This window comes from Sus scrofa, chromosome 11 (assembly GCF_054392235.1).
Source record: "Sus scrofa isolate SSC_HxYL_T2T_F1_AM1 chromosome 11, Sscrofa_HxYL_maternal_Yorkshire_Landrace_v2.0, whole genome shotgun sequence".
In the NCBI taxonomy this organism is placed as follows: domain Eukaryota; kingdom Metazoa; phylum Chordata; class Mammalia; order Artiodactyla; family Suidae; genus Sus; species Sus scrofa.
Genome location: NC_139393.1, coordinates 55,540,105 through 55,554,922, shown reverse-complemented (window position 1 = coordinate 55,554,922; position 14,818 = coordinate 55,540,105). Strand labels below are relative to the sequence as shown.

Genomic DNA, 14,818 nt, shown 5'->3' with positions numbered 1-14,818 from the left:
CTGTTAGTGGGAATGTAAATTGGTGCAACCACTGTGGAAAACAATATGGAGATGTCTCAGAAAACTAAAAATAGAATTACCATTTCACCCAGCAATCCCACTCCTGGGCATCTATCCAGAGAAAATCATGACATGAAAAGATATATGTACTCCAGTGTTCATTGCAACACTATATGCAATAGCCAAGACCTGTACAACTTAAATGCCCCTGACAGAGGAGTGGATAAAGAATATGTGGTATATATACACAATGGAATATTACTCAGCCATTAAAAGAAAAAAATTATGACATTTGCAGCAACATGGATGGACACAGAAATTACTATGATAAGTGAAGTTAGTCAGACAGCGAGACACCAACATTATATGGTATCACTTTCATATATGGAACCTCAAAAAAAGGACACAGCAAACTTCTTTGCAGAGCAGATACTGACTCACAGACTGAGAAACTTATGGTTTCCAAATGAGACGTGTTGAGGGGTGGAGGGATGTGCTGGGTGTTAGGGATAGAAATGCTATAATTTGGTTTTAATGATCATTGTACAACATAAATGTAATAAAATTCATTGAGTAAATAAAACAAAGAAGCAAAGGCACAAAAATGTAAAAAAAAAAGAAAATTGTGGGCACAAAATTTGGTCTGCCTTTACCCTCTTCCCAGAATGTAAGCAGTTTCTTATTTCTATTTGCTGTTCCTATCATCTGTCTAGGGGTTTCTACACAAGAATATATCAACATTATTTTTCCTCTGTAGCCCAGATGTTATGCCAATTTTCTGTCATTTCTTGTTTGTCCTTATTAATCATGAAATATGACATCATTGTAGAAGAAATAGTAAGAAACTGGGTGTGATGCTGCTGGCATTGAAAAAGCTTGCTGGGCAACCTGGGGTGCAAGCCAGATGTCAGGCAGCCAATTCGCTGAAGCCAGAGAGGAGAATAAATTTTTTTAAATGATGAATGAAAGGTATCACTCATGTGGGAGATATAGGTTTTCAGAGTCCAGATTAATGCAATGTGCTTTTTAACATAAAATTTCAAACACAGAGAAAAAAACGCTGAAGTTTTGAATTGTAAATGATGAAAAAGAAACCTGTCTATTAACTGCAAAAAAAAAAAAAAGATTACAACATTGTGATTTTTATAAAACTAAGTTCAAAGAATAATAGTGTTGCATCAGTCTTTTCCTGTTGATTTAGGTCATCTTGTTTTAATTAGTCATGATTTGCTTACAATTCTAAATCAAGGGTCAGGTCAGCAACCTTTTTTTATAAAAGCCCTGAGATTAAATAATTTTGGCTTGGCAAACTACCCAGGCTTTGTCTCATCTACTCAACTTTGCCATTTTAAGGCAAAAACAGCCATGGACAACATGCAGACAAATGAATGTTACTCTGTGCCAATGAAACGTTATTTAAGAAAACAGATCGTAGGTCATATTTGACCTACAGGCCACTGTAAGTCACTCTTACTGATTGTATAAATCATAAACTCAGGTACTCGGTTGAGAGATTCCTGTTGCAAAATTTAAAGATAAAATGAAGTTTCTGTGATATTAATATAGAAAATAAGGAAGTTACTGCATTCAACAAATATTTAGAGTCCTTGCTGTGTATCCAGCATAGGGCTAAGGGTTAGAGAATCAATGATGAACATGACAGTGTTTTTCCTCCACCCCCAGAAGCTTAGATAGAGAGGAAATGAGTAAATGAAGCAAATTAAAATGTATAATGTTAATAAATTCAATGATATCAGTAAATATATAGTTTTACAGAAACATATAGGAGGAAAAGCTGTAATAGCCATATATAAATCTCTATCTTTTTTCTTCTAAGGTCGTTAAAGCAGTAGTTCATGATTTTATAAAATCCTTTCTAAATATATAATCACATTATTTTATTCTCTTATTTCCTTTGTCTTTACTTTCATTCTTTTCAATTTCCACTTTCATACAATAACTTTTGTCCAAGTTAGTCTGTACGAGATGCTTCTTATCAAAATCATGTAACAAGAATGGGAAGAGATCCTTACATATCACCTAGTAGAGTCTCCATACATTTAAGTTGAAGATAATGAGACCTGGAACAACTAGATGATTTGGCCCTGTGGGAGGCCCCATGGGAGAAGTAGGATTAAATGTGAAATTTTTGGCTCTAGATGGGTTCAACTACTATACAATATCTTAAAGTCAGAAGCAACCTCATGGCCAATAAATAAGAAAATAAGAATGCAATCCATAACTTAAGAAAAGATGGTACCAGGACTTCCTGTTGTGGCTCAGCAGTAATGAGCCTGACTAGTATCCATGAGGATGTGGGTTTGATCCCTGGCCCCACTCAGTGGGTTAAGGATCCAGCATTGCCAAGAGCTGTGGTGTAGGTCACAGATGAGGCTCGGATCCAGTGTTACTATGGCTGTGGTGCAGGCTGGCAGATGCAGCTCTGATTTGATCCCTAGCCTGGGAACTTCCATATGCCAGGGTGCAACCCTAAAAAGAAATGAAAAGAAAAAATGGTACTTGCTGTGAGGAATACATCAAAAAATGCTTGATTTTTCTTTTTCTGAACTTCAAAAACATTTAAATCAGATTCTCCAAAAGTTCATTTTCTTCCTTACCAGTTAGGTAGCTATTCTTGTACACTTACTATTCTAATTAGAATTGTATGAAATGTTTTCCTGTTATTTTTTCAAAATCTTAAACTGTATTTAGCTAAATGGCTTCTAAGTAAAAACATTCAATGCCCATGCATGTTATGATCCCAAATCTGCCATTATAAAATTTCCTCCTGGAAATCTTGGGTTTTGATCTGGATAGTCACACTGCTTGAAGCTACCAAGCATTCTTGCAGGGCCTGAGAAGACTAATACTTAACAAGGTTTCAAAATTAATCAATTTTAAAGAGAAGAATTTAACAAGTGCAGGGAAAGTAGGGTCAATGGAAAGAGAATGTATGAACAAAGAGCTTTGGTTGTCACAGAAAGCCTCTTTTGTTTGAACAGTTGAGTTCACTTTTGAATAGTTCTTTAAAATACAGAATGGAGCAAGTTAATGACAAGACTGAAAGCAAATCTGTTCTTCCATCAAGTGTCATCAAGATAGCATTTAGCTGATCATCAATTTTTCAGCACAGTTCTGTTTGTAGAGCTGAATTTGTCGTTATAAATTTTTTAGGTCTAGAAAATATCATAGAAGTCAGAAAACATTTTCATGACATAACAGCGTGACATCTCTAAAACACTTTTTTTTCCTATATATTATGGCTGCAGGTACTTTAATTATCTCTTAAATGGCAATAATTTTGTAACATTGTACACAAAGAAAAGAAAAATGTAATCTTTCCTCTAACATATTTGATCCAAATTTGTTTTAATTATTGAAATATATAAAAAATGTTTTTGAAAAGGAGAGGGCACAGTTCATCTCATGAGAATAATGAGCAGAACTAAAGAAATATCTTTAAATTTTGGCACAAAATGAACAAAGTAACACAGGGTTTATTCCTATCCTCTTCCCTGTATCCCCTACACTTACAGTGCCCAAAGTTAGATAATAATGGTAACAATTTTTCTAGTAAAAATGTTACTTATAGAGAAGGGGCAGCGCATTTCGGCATCCAAGTGTTTAGTAGCTGAATAAACCTCTTTAATAAACAAACTGGATGTCTTCTTTTAAATAACATTTTTGTTGTTGAAAAGCTCAATCTTAAATGTAGGGCCTCCTTTCTCTTGTATACTGTGGATATTGCCTCACTGGCAGTGTTGAAAATATTCACCAGAGTCTGATAATCTCCCACACAGACTCCCTTCAAGCAAACAGAGAGGAACTCAGAGGGTATGTGACCAAGATACAAGTACTGAATCAGATGTGCTAGCTGACCTTATTGTGGTGCAATATATCCTAATATCGGGACATCACACTGTATATCTTGAACTTACACAATATGTTCATTGTATCTCAATAAAGCAGAGAGTTAAAAGATATGATATAAATCTTGGGTTGGATTATATCTAATGGACGGCACACCATGGGTTCTGGGCCTCCTACATCTAGATATAAAGTAAGTAGTTGACAGCAGGCTGTATGGATTCCATAGTGAGCTCAATGGCTTAACCAGCCCCCGCACCCCCCAATTCCTCCTGTCTGCCTGTACCCCCAGTCACTCCCTCACATCCTGTCACATGAACCATTCTCTTTTGGGCTCATGACTGGCTTCACTGCAGTTGCCTTGCTCCACAAACCAGAGACTCATTGGTAGTATCTTGGCTTCACTCTTGCTATATATTTTTTTGTAATAAAAATAACAAAACACAAAGAGTGAACCCAACTATAAACTATAGGTTTTACTTTATTATATTAATATATCAATACTGCCTCATCAATTGTAACACATGTATTCTACTAATACAAGATGTTAATAATAGAAAAACTGGGAGAAGAGAGTATATGAGAACTCTTTGTACTTTCTGCTCAATAAAACTAAAGCTGCTCAAATAAAATCTATTTTTTAAAATAACACTAAAGAAAAATATGCTCAGTCTCAAAATTATGTGGAATGTTTCAAGGTATCTGAAAATATTCTGAGTTCCAGAGCTCAGTTTTATCTTTTGCTCTTCTCACCACAGAGTTTCAGATTCATCAAATAAATAAATAATAAAAGAAGCATTTGGGAGCTCTTCTTACAGTTTCAGTTTTTAATATTTATCTCAACAAAGATGTGTCTGTTTGTAGTATCACTTTTATAATGGGTGAGACATTCCATTAAGGAAAAGAAAACACAGATGGATTTGAGGTAATTGTCAAAACCAGTTTGTTTATAATCTAATAAAGGGCATATTGCAAGTAATTATTTTAAATAATGAGATTAAGACAGGCGGTGTTGGAGGTTTTCATTATTTCTCTTTTCCCACACTCATAATGAAGTAGAGACATTGCAACTCTTGGATCTCATGGCACTCGTTTTAGTTCTCTTCTCCACTCACCCTCTCACCACCTTTGTTTTCTCTGAACTTTCTCCCCGATGACCCAACATTTAAAGAAGGCTTTCTGTAAAGACTCCCAGCTGTGAATTTCAAACTTCATTTTTTGTGCTGGCTTATATCCAAATAATTTGATGCTTTGACTCTCAGTTGTGGGCATAGTGCCTTGTCCTAAAACAGAATTTAAATTGCTCTGTAAGGTTTTGAATTCTTCGGCTTTTGCATTTTTCTGATGCTCCTGAAGGGACCTAAATACCAAAACAACTCCTACTAATAACAACTATAACAAAAATGACAATATTTGTATAATGTGAGTAAATGTGCAACTTGACTCATTTGAGAAGACTACCCATTGTTCACCAGTTCGTTTATCTTTAATTTTGTGCTAAAAAAGTTTTATGCTAGAGGATCCTGGAGTGCTTGGAACAGCACTTCCATACTTTATTTTACACCAATCTTAGTATCCAGAAAAGCAAAGCACTTCTTTACTTATACTCTTTTTTTTTTTTTTTTTTTGTCTTTTTGTCTCTTTAGAGCCACACCTGTGGCATATGGAGGTTCCCAGGCTAGAGGTCAAATCGGAGCTGTAGCTGCTGGCCTATGCCACAGCCACAGCAATGCGGGATCTGAGCCACATTTGCAGCCTACAGCACAGCTCATGGCAACACCGGATCCTTAACCCACTGAACCAGGCCAGGACTGAACCCTCATCCTCATGGATACTAGTCGGGTTTGTTACCACTGAGCCATGGTGGCAACTCCCTACTTATACATTTTAATAAGATACTTATTTGGAAAGGCTAGAACCTTGGAAATACATGTGGGAGTTCTCATTGTGGCACAGACGAAACAAATCTGACTAGTATCCATGAGGATATGGGTTCAATCCCTGGCCTTGCTCAGTGGGTTGGGGATCCAGCACTGCCATGAGCTGTGATATAGGTCACAGATGCGGCTTGGATCCCATGTTGCTGTGGCTGTAGTGTAGGCTGGCAGCCGTAGCTTGGATCTGACCTCTTGCCGGGAATGGCCACAGGTATGGCCCTAAGAAACAAAAACAAAAACAAAACAAACAAAACAAAACAAAAAAAGAATTAAAACAACTTCTCAGAGTTCCCCTTGTGGCTCAGTAAGTTAAGAATCTGACTAATCTCCATGAGGACATGGGTTTGATCCATGGCCTTGCTCAGTGGGCTGAGGATCCAGCATTGTTGCAAGCTGCAGCGTAGGTCGCAGATGCAGCTGGGATCTAGCATTGCTGTGGCTGTTGCATAGGCTGGCAACTGCAGCTCCAATTTGACTCCTAGCTTGGAAATTTCCATGTGCCCTGGGTGTGGCCCTAAAAAAGATAAAAACAAAAACCAAAAAAAGGAAATGCATGTAGCTTACAATCGAGACTTCCTTTCCTAGTAGTAAGTAAATCAAAAGAAACTCAGCAAACTACCCTGGATCCTAGATGATTTCTTGAAAACACACACACACACACACACACACACACGTCCTAAGAAAGCAAGGAGATTTTGTAATGCAGACCACCCTTCCCTTGCATATATACACACATGGAGTGTATCTTCATGGAATTAAGGTCTACAGGAGGAAGAGCAAATTTAGATGAAAGATGAAAGATTCTTGGACCTTTGGTTCAAGAGTCACAGATTCAGAGGTTAGGTTTCTCTTTTTCCTTTTTATAGGCTGGCTCCTACATGTCATCAATTTTTTAATTGAACTATACTTGATTTACAATGTTTTTGAGTTCTGGAGTGGCTCAGTGGGTTACAGATTGGGCATTGTCACTGCTGTGGCATGGGTTCGATCCCTGGCCTAAGGAACTTCCATGTACCACCGGTACGGCCAAAAACAAATGAAAATACAATATTGTATCACTTTCTGCTGTACAGCAAAGTGGCTCAATCATACATGTATATACATTCTTTTAAAAATTTTTTATTAAAGTATAGTTGCTTTACAATGTTGTGCCAATTTCTGCTATACAGCCAAGTGACTCAGTCATACATATATATACATTTTTTTATATTATTTCCATCATGGTCTACACCAGGAGATTGGATAAATTTCCCTGTTCTGTAGAGTAGGACTTCATTGCTTATCCATTCTAAATGTAATAGTTTACATCTTAACTCCAAACTCCCAGTCCCTCCCCACTCCCCCTTGGCAATCACAACTCTGTTCTCTATGTCTGTGAGTTTGTTTTTATTTTGTAGATAGGTTCATTGTGCCATATTTTAGATTCCATATGTAAGTAATATCATATGATATTTGTCCTTCTCTTTCTGATTTATTTCACTTAGTATGAGACTATCCAGTTGCATCCATATTGCTGTGAATGGCATTATTTTGTTCTTTTTATGGCTGAGTAATATTCCATTGTGTCTATGTACCATTCATCTGTCGATGGACATTTAGGTTGTTTCCATGTCCTGACTATTGTGAATAGTGCTGTTGTGAACATGCCATGCATGTATCTTTTTGAATTATAGTTTTATCTGGATCTATGCCCAGGAGTGGGATTGCTGGATCATATGGTAGTTCTGTATTTAGTTTTCTGAGGAACCTCCATACTGTTTTCCATAGTGATTTTACTAATATACATTCTTTTTCATATTCTCTAACATTATAGTTTATTTCAGGATATTGAATATAGTTCCCTCTATAAATCTTTTTACAGTGTGGAAATATTTAATTTGTGAATTCTCCCAGATTTCTCTGGTAATGTTTTGGAAGTCACCTAAGGATCCAGCCACCTTACAAACTTGTGAGGGATACATAGGCAGCGCCTCCATGGGGACAGCCCTACAGACCTAAGACAACAACTTCATAGGGGGAAACTGCCCCAGATAACCCAGGCAGGCTGAAATCCCACTTTCCTTCTCCTACAGCCCATGATTTCCTATGCCTGGAGAATCATTTATAAAACTCACCTGCACAGAGTCCATGGGTGATTGATGACTCTGGGGCCATGGCAAAGCACCCAGAGATTTGTCATTCTTGCATTAACCTTAGGAAAAATGAATTCCAGCCAAAGTTCAAAGTCAGAGTGTAGCATCCTCCAAGTGGCCTGAGAAATCTGGCCCTCTGGCTGCCATCATGTCTTCGCTTTTACCATAGATTAATCACACATTCTCTTTTGTCTCCCCTTTATATTGAAAGAAAATGTACTCCGTGGAATAATAAAAATATCTCAGCCTCCAGGTTATACCTTCTCCCCTCTCTCATTATTTCCATTCCTCTTTATCAAGAATTCCCTTTCTCTGCAATTACTTAGTGCTTCCTGTACACCTCTGTTCGGTGTCTTGTCTCTATTTCCTTAGGATTCTCAGTCTTTTCCTGTTGAATATTATCTCTTAATTTTTTAGCCTCCAAAGATTTTTTTTATTTCTCTTATCCCCATCATTCTTTCATTCTTTTCTCTTTATTTTTTCAATTACTTGCTTTGTCTTATTCACTGTTTTATCCCTTCTCTTTGTTTTATACTTCCATAGAAAATTGCTGTCTGTGGGAACTGACTATGACCCTAGAGAAGATTTTGGAAGGAATTCAGACTACTTTAATATAATCCTTCTTTTTTGACAGATGCACCAAATGGGATACTCAGTTCAGTCTTGGGGTCCAGGGAGTTAGAATAGATGCATTCCTAAATAAATTCACACATTGAATGGAAGAGGTCTCAGTAAATGTATGATAAAATAAAACAAATATGATTTGTCTGAATTTTTGGAAAGCCATGAAGCAAAATCTGAATATTCAGTGAAAACGAGGATAGGCTTGAGTATGGAGAAAATCCTAACAGAATTCTAAAAATTCACCTGACTTAGGAAATGGAATAGGTCTTAAGTAAATGCAGTATAAAGAGGCCTATTCTCTTTCTTCTTTGTTTCACCAGTGGAGCAGCAATAAACTGTGTGGGGGTGTATTTTCAGGGATGAGAAGGGACTTCATCTGTTTCTTCCAGGGTTATATCCTATAATCAAAACTTGTTACTTGAAATTGAACTTTTATCATTCTAGTGCACACTTATGCACAAAATAGTTGATTGACTTGGAAACCAAATCTTAGTATCTGTTGAGCATTTATTTAGCTGAGAAGTTGATGCCCTATGCGTGATTGGAGGATGCTTCATGAAAGGTTGCTGATGGAAATGCTCAACTTCTCCTCTATCCACAGCACTTTAATGCTGGCTTAGCTTTTGCAAAAACTCAAAAACCCTTCTCCTTGGAAGGGAGTTTAGCAACCATGTCTCCTGCAGAATCATATCCCCCTAAACATCAGTAAATTTTCTAACTCTTCCTTCAAGCCACATTCAGGACTCTTTCTGAGAGTTTTAATAAATAACCATTTCTCCCTTAGGCAGAAAAATGGCCTTCCTAAGACATCTGCATCCTAAGTCCTGGAACTTGTGAATGTGTCATGTTGCATGGCCTATCTGTGTGGGCCAGGTGTAATCATGAGGATCCTTAAAAGAGACAGAGGCAGAAGAAGAGAGAAGATTAATATGATGCAAGGTGAGGTGCACTTTACTGGCTTTTGCTGGTCACTAAGGTTGAACTGTGTCTCCCACTAAAATATGTAGAAAATTCTTAACCCCTAGTACCTCAGAATATGATCTTATTCAGAAACAGAGTTTTTAAAAATGTAATCAAGTTAAAATGAGGTCATTAGGGTGGACTTTAATCCAGTATCACTGATGTCTTTATAAAAAAGAAAATTGGGACACAGAGAGGCAAGCGCAGATGAAAATCCTATGTGAAGACACATAGGAATAATCTCATGTGAAGGTGGAAGGAATAATCTCATGTGAAGGTGGAAGGAATAATCTCATGTGAAGGTGGAAGGAATAATCTCATGTGAAGGTGGAAGGAATAATCTCATGTGAAGGTGGAAGAGGGAATGATGCACATGCAAGCCAAGAAATGCCAAAAATTGCCAACAAACTGTCAGAAGCCAGGAGAGAGGCATGGAATTGATTCCCTCTCACAACACTCAGAATGAATCAACTCTGCCAACACCTTGACTTCAAACTCCTAGCTTCCACAATCTTAAGACAATACACTTCTGATATTTTAAGACACTCATTTTGTGGCACTTTGTTATGGCAGCCCTAGGAAACCAACGCACTGACTTAAGAAGAAAGGTAGCGGGAAGCTGGGACCCAGTGAATGTCAGCAGCTTCTAGAAGCTGGAAAAGGGAAGGAAATGATTCTCCTCTTGAGTCTGAAGAAAGGAGTACAGTCCTGCTGACACCTTTGTGTCAGCTTTGTGTCATCAACACAATGTTTGTGTCACCCCTAAATACATGTTGTAGCTCTGCCTTACAGCGTGTGACTGTTTTGGGGGCGAAAGGGTCTGTCAGGAGATGATAAAGGTTAAATGAGGTCATAAAGGTGGGGCCACAGCACTTGCACCCTTATAAGAAGAAGAAGGGATATCAGCATGCTCTGTCTCTCCAGACCATGTAAGGGTACAGACAGAAGGCGGCCAACTGAAAGTTAAGGAGAGAGCTCTCACCAGAAATCAAATTAGCTAGAACCTTGATCTTGAGCTTTCCAGCCTCTGGAGCTGTGGGAAAACACATTTCTGTTGTTTGGGTCCCAGAGTCTGATATTTTGTTACGGCAGCCCAAGCTGACTGTGACTCCTAGCAAGATCTATATTGGACTTTTGACCTCCAGAACTGTAAGATATAAATCTGTGTTGTGATGAGCCCTACATTTTGGTAATTTGTTACAGCAGCAACAGGACACTCACACTTCCCTGTGTTAAATCTCTAGTGACATCTTAGCTACCATACAGAGTGGCGTCATGACCAGCTGTGCCTTAGTTCATCTTTTAATTATCTTAGCTTATGACATACTCTAACTAGAGCATCTATATAGACCTTAGGTGAGAAATGCAGAAAAAAGAGTGATGGCCAAGAATTATACACACAAGGCCATGCAGTTAAAGGCATAGCATTGCATAAGCATTATTGCCTTCATTTTATAAGTTCAGGTTTACTTATGTTGCTTTAAAAACATGCTTTTAGAAGATGATTATGAAATAATTCCCTTTATTAGAAGAACCTGTTGCTTTGGTAACTTAAAATTCTCTGAATATGATGTTTCAGGAAAAAAATGTCCAATGATATGGTGAATTATTGCTATTTGTGGAACATTTCACATCTATAATTTTATGTGAAGAGCTATAAATTTTTTTCTACTGCCCTTGAAGCATGCATAAAGCAGGGAATTAGCATTTTGAAGGAGACCAAGGTAAAAATATATCTTGACAAAAACTTAACAGAAATAACCAACGTCGAAAATGATGTGAACTAAAGTATACTTTACTATCAACTGATAGTTTTAGAGTATTCAGTAAACCCAAAAACTATGCACTCCTGGAATTCAGTAACTTGTAGGCTTAGAAAGTTTGTAGCTTAAATGTCCTTAGGTTTCTTCTAGTTCTGCCACTGAGTAGATTTGAGCAAATTTTAACTCTTTTCTAAATGTTAGCATCTTTAAACTTGTAAGTTAAATTTTCATTTTTATATTTTAACATTAAACTCATACTTATGTAAAAGTTCTATTTATGTTGTTTGATTTACCTATGTAAAGTATTTAGCACCATACTGACACAAAATGATCTTATTGCTTAGCTACTGTTATTATTATAACTTTAACCTTCTGGGAGGATAATACACAAAATATTCTGGCTTAAAATAATTTCTATTTATTCAGCTTAGGATTCTACAGCCTTCTGGGTGATGGTTTTTATCTCAGTCAGTTGAGCTGATTCTGCTGGGCTTGTATCTTTTGTCAGGAGGCGGCTTGATGGGGCTGGGTGAACTAGGCTTGCTTCATTCTTAGATCTGACAGGCTGTGTGCCAGGGCAATGGCAAAGACTGGATCAGTGGTTCCTTATCAGGTTTTCTTGGGCTTCATCATATGGCAAACAAAGTTCCTAAAAGGAGGCGGAGGGCCAGCCTCAATGCACATGTGTTTTTCAAACCTCTGTTGGCATCTTACTTGCCAATATCCCATTGGTCAGATCAGTGCCTAAAGTCAGTGTGAATGAGTGCTACCAAAGAACATGGTTGGGTAGCCGTAATTTGTGGCCATTTTTGCAACCAACCACAAGTTTGAGATCCACATGCTACATATTTCATTACCAACAGTCCCCCTTGAGATGTCTCACATGCACCATAACTTGATATGTAATATCTAGGGTGGAACCTGCTCATTCCTTAGGGTTCTATAACTTAGCAATGGACACTACTTTCCAGTGAATCACTTGTGCTGAACTGTTGGAGGTAACTCTGTTCTTTACTTTTGTTTAATATCTACTCTGTTACCAAATAATTTGGATTGTATCTTCTACAAATCCGTTGAATCCATCCACTTCCTCTGTCCCCACGGCTACACCCCAAATTCATGCCACCATCATCTCTTGCCTGGAGATAGAATTGTCTATTACAATGGTTACTTAAAACACTCTGCATTCCTTCTTATTCTCTTCATTGTGCTCCTCAGAATATGCCTATATGTCCCATAAAATGCAAATTGATTTATGTCACATTGCTGCTGAAAAATCTACACTGGGCTAAGGGGTTTGAAAAGCTGGGATCATGTATGGAGAAAATATAATCAAGACTAATTGTTCCAGAAGTAAGGTAGTGGTAAGTCTTGGGAACTGTGTATTTGTGTGGAGGTTGTTTTTGGATGAGAAGATATGAATGTGCTTGTAGGTAGAAATACTTGGAAATTACAGGAAGTGAGAACCAAGGGAACAAAGTCCAAGAGAAGGTGTAAGAGATGGAATTTAGAGGATAGTCTGGGGTCAGATGACACAGGCTAGCCCAATTATTTGGATCTTACTAAGCAGACAGTTAATACACAGTGTCTTGCAAATAGTATGTAAAACATGATTGTTGAATAAAAAAGGGTTTTGGTGTGGAAAATAACATAATATCATCTGCTTCCAAAAATAAATCTGATAGAAGGTATCAGGTAGAAGGTATAGAAAAGTGAGAGATCTGAGGTAGAGAAACTGTTGGGCAATATGTACATTATCTTGTATGAACAGTAACAAGGACCAAGACTAGGACTGGAGAAAGGGGAAGGAGTCATGCTATTAGGCAGACACTTCGGAGGGATGTGGCGACCTGCAAGGTTTGGTGACCACTTGAACTGGAAGCAAGACAGAGAGGTGTGAATTGCATTCAGACAGGCTGCAAAGTTTTTAGACCAGGAGTCTGTGCATATTATTAAGGGAAAAGAAATACATCTAAGGGTTATTGAAAAGAGGATGATCAACTTGGGTTTGGACTTACTGGGTCTGGAACCAGAGTGAGGCTCCATGTTCTGACACTTAGAAAATAGCTGGGAAAAGGTTTCCTTGCTTCCATTATCATTCCATCCCCTTTTCTTAGTCTAGAGTGCCTTTGCTCTACTCCAGTGATTTAAATCTTATTCAACCTTGAAGACATCTCCTAGGTTGCTTTCCTAATATACCTAGTTAGATTTTACCATTATTTCCAATTCCTTTTGACAACACTTGATTTATATCCTTTTTTAACCAGTTACCTTACAGTATTTTATATTATAGTGAGTTGATGCATGTTTATCTCTCATTAGACTGGAAACTACGTGAGGTGAGGGATGGCAGTTAGGAAGTTATCTCTTATTTAGCATTAGTTTCTGCAGTACTTCCACAACTATCTGAAATGCTAGCCTATAGAAAACATTTCACAAAAGCTGCTAAATGAATAGATACTAGCATCATTTAAAATTTTTCTCTTCTTCTGTGTGCTTGGCTCATAAATGAGAGAATGGATGTATTTTTTATAGGACCGAAGAGAACTAACTATGCGGGCAAATTAAATGTGTAGAGGGAAAAACTGTGAAGAAGAGGAATAATACATTTGCTATTGAAAATGCATTAAATCATTATTATCATTTATTCCCATGGTGAAATGAAGAAAAGCACTGAGTAGAAGTCATAAAAGCTGGGATTTAATCTGGCTCCCGGACTGTTTGGTTCTGTTACTTTCAGAAAGTCAATAAAAGTCTTTGAGCCTCCATTTTTCGTATCTACCAAATGATGTTGGATGGTTTCTAAGATCCTCAAGTACTCTTCACTTGCTACGCTTTGACTACTTACACAGGTAAAACAAAAGTATCCTGACTTAAAGGAATCAGAAGAAATATAGTACAGTCAGAAAGCACTGCATTGAAATGGCAACATTTTCCTAGGTCCCAGTGAAAACTTCTGGATCCTATAAAACATCATCCAGAAAGGCACAGTTGCAAATGATAACATTTGAACATACAGTACCCGTGCCTAACATTCAGGAAGCTTGATTACTCCCTCTCCACTCAGCCTTACATAACTGTGAAGCAGTCCTGCACATAGTCTAGGACAAGAGAGCACATATGCCAGGGCCCACCAAACCTGGCCATCAGATTTCAAGTGTAAATGTATACGTGTAGAGCTTCCCATCATGATGAGATGGGAGAATTCCTCTCTCCCTGATCCTCTGAGCTAAGTATAGCTATACACTCTGGAAATAAATCAATAGAAAAATCAAAGGAGAACTTTGAAAGTTGGAAGAGGAAGCGGTTAGAGAGCCCAAGACTGGAGGAATTGCACAGCAGGAGGGCATCTCGCAACCCCACACCCAGCAGGAGAAGGTGCCCTAGACCCAGTGTTTCTTGATTTCCAACTTAACAAGAAAGGGCATCCCGGATTAGCTTATTCCTACTACATCAAATGGGAGTACCTCTTACAACCCCAGGCAAACTCAGCAGACCCAGCAAAAGGGATCAGTTGGAAGTCTTGCTGATAATA

At 37.8% G+C, this 14,818-nt stretch overlaps 1 protein-coding gene and 1 long non-coding RNA gene across 3 annotated transcripts in view; one reads left to right on the top strand and one right to left on the bottom strand.

The window, feature by feature from the left end:
* Positions 1–14,818, bottom strand: part of LOC146398637 (uncharacterized) — a 145,132-nt gene that overhangs the window by 26,947 nt on the left and 103,367 nt on the right. The window lies entirely within an intron of this gene.
* Positions 1–14,818, top strand: part of LOC110255829 (uncharacterized) — a 497,148-nt gene that overhangs the window by 411,594 nt on the left and 70,736 nt on the right. The window contains exon 6 of one of the 2 annotated variants that reach the window (XM_084981999.1): positions 9,345–11,551. The exons of the other annotated variant lie outside the window; for it this stretch is intronic. The gene's annotated coding sequence lies outside the window, so the exon portion shown is untranslated. Of the gene's footprint in view, positions 1–9,344; positions 11,552–14,818 lie in introns of those variants that run through there. 2 annotated transcript variants of the gene reach the window in all.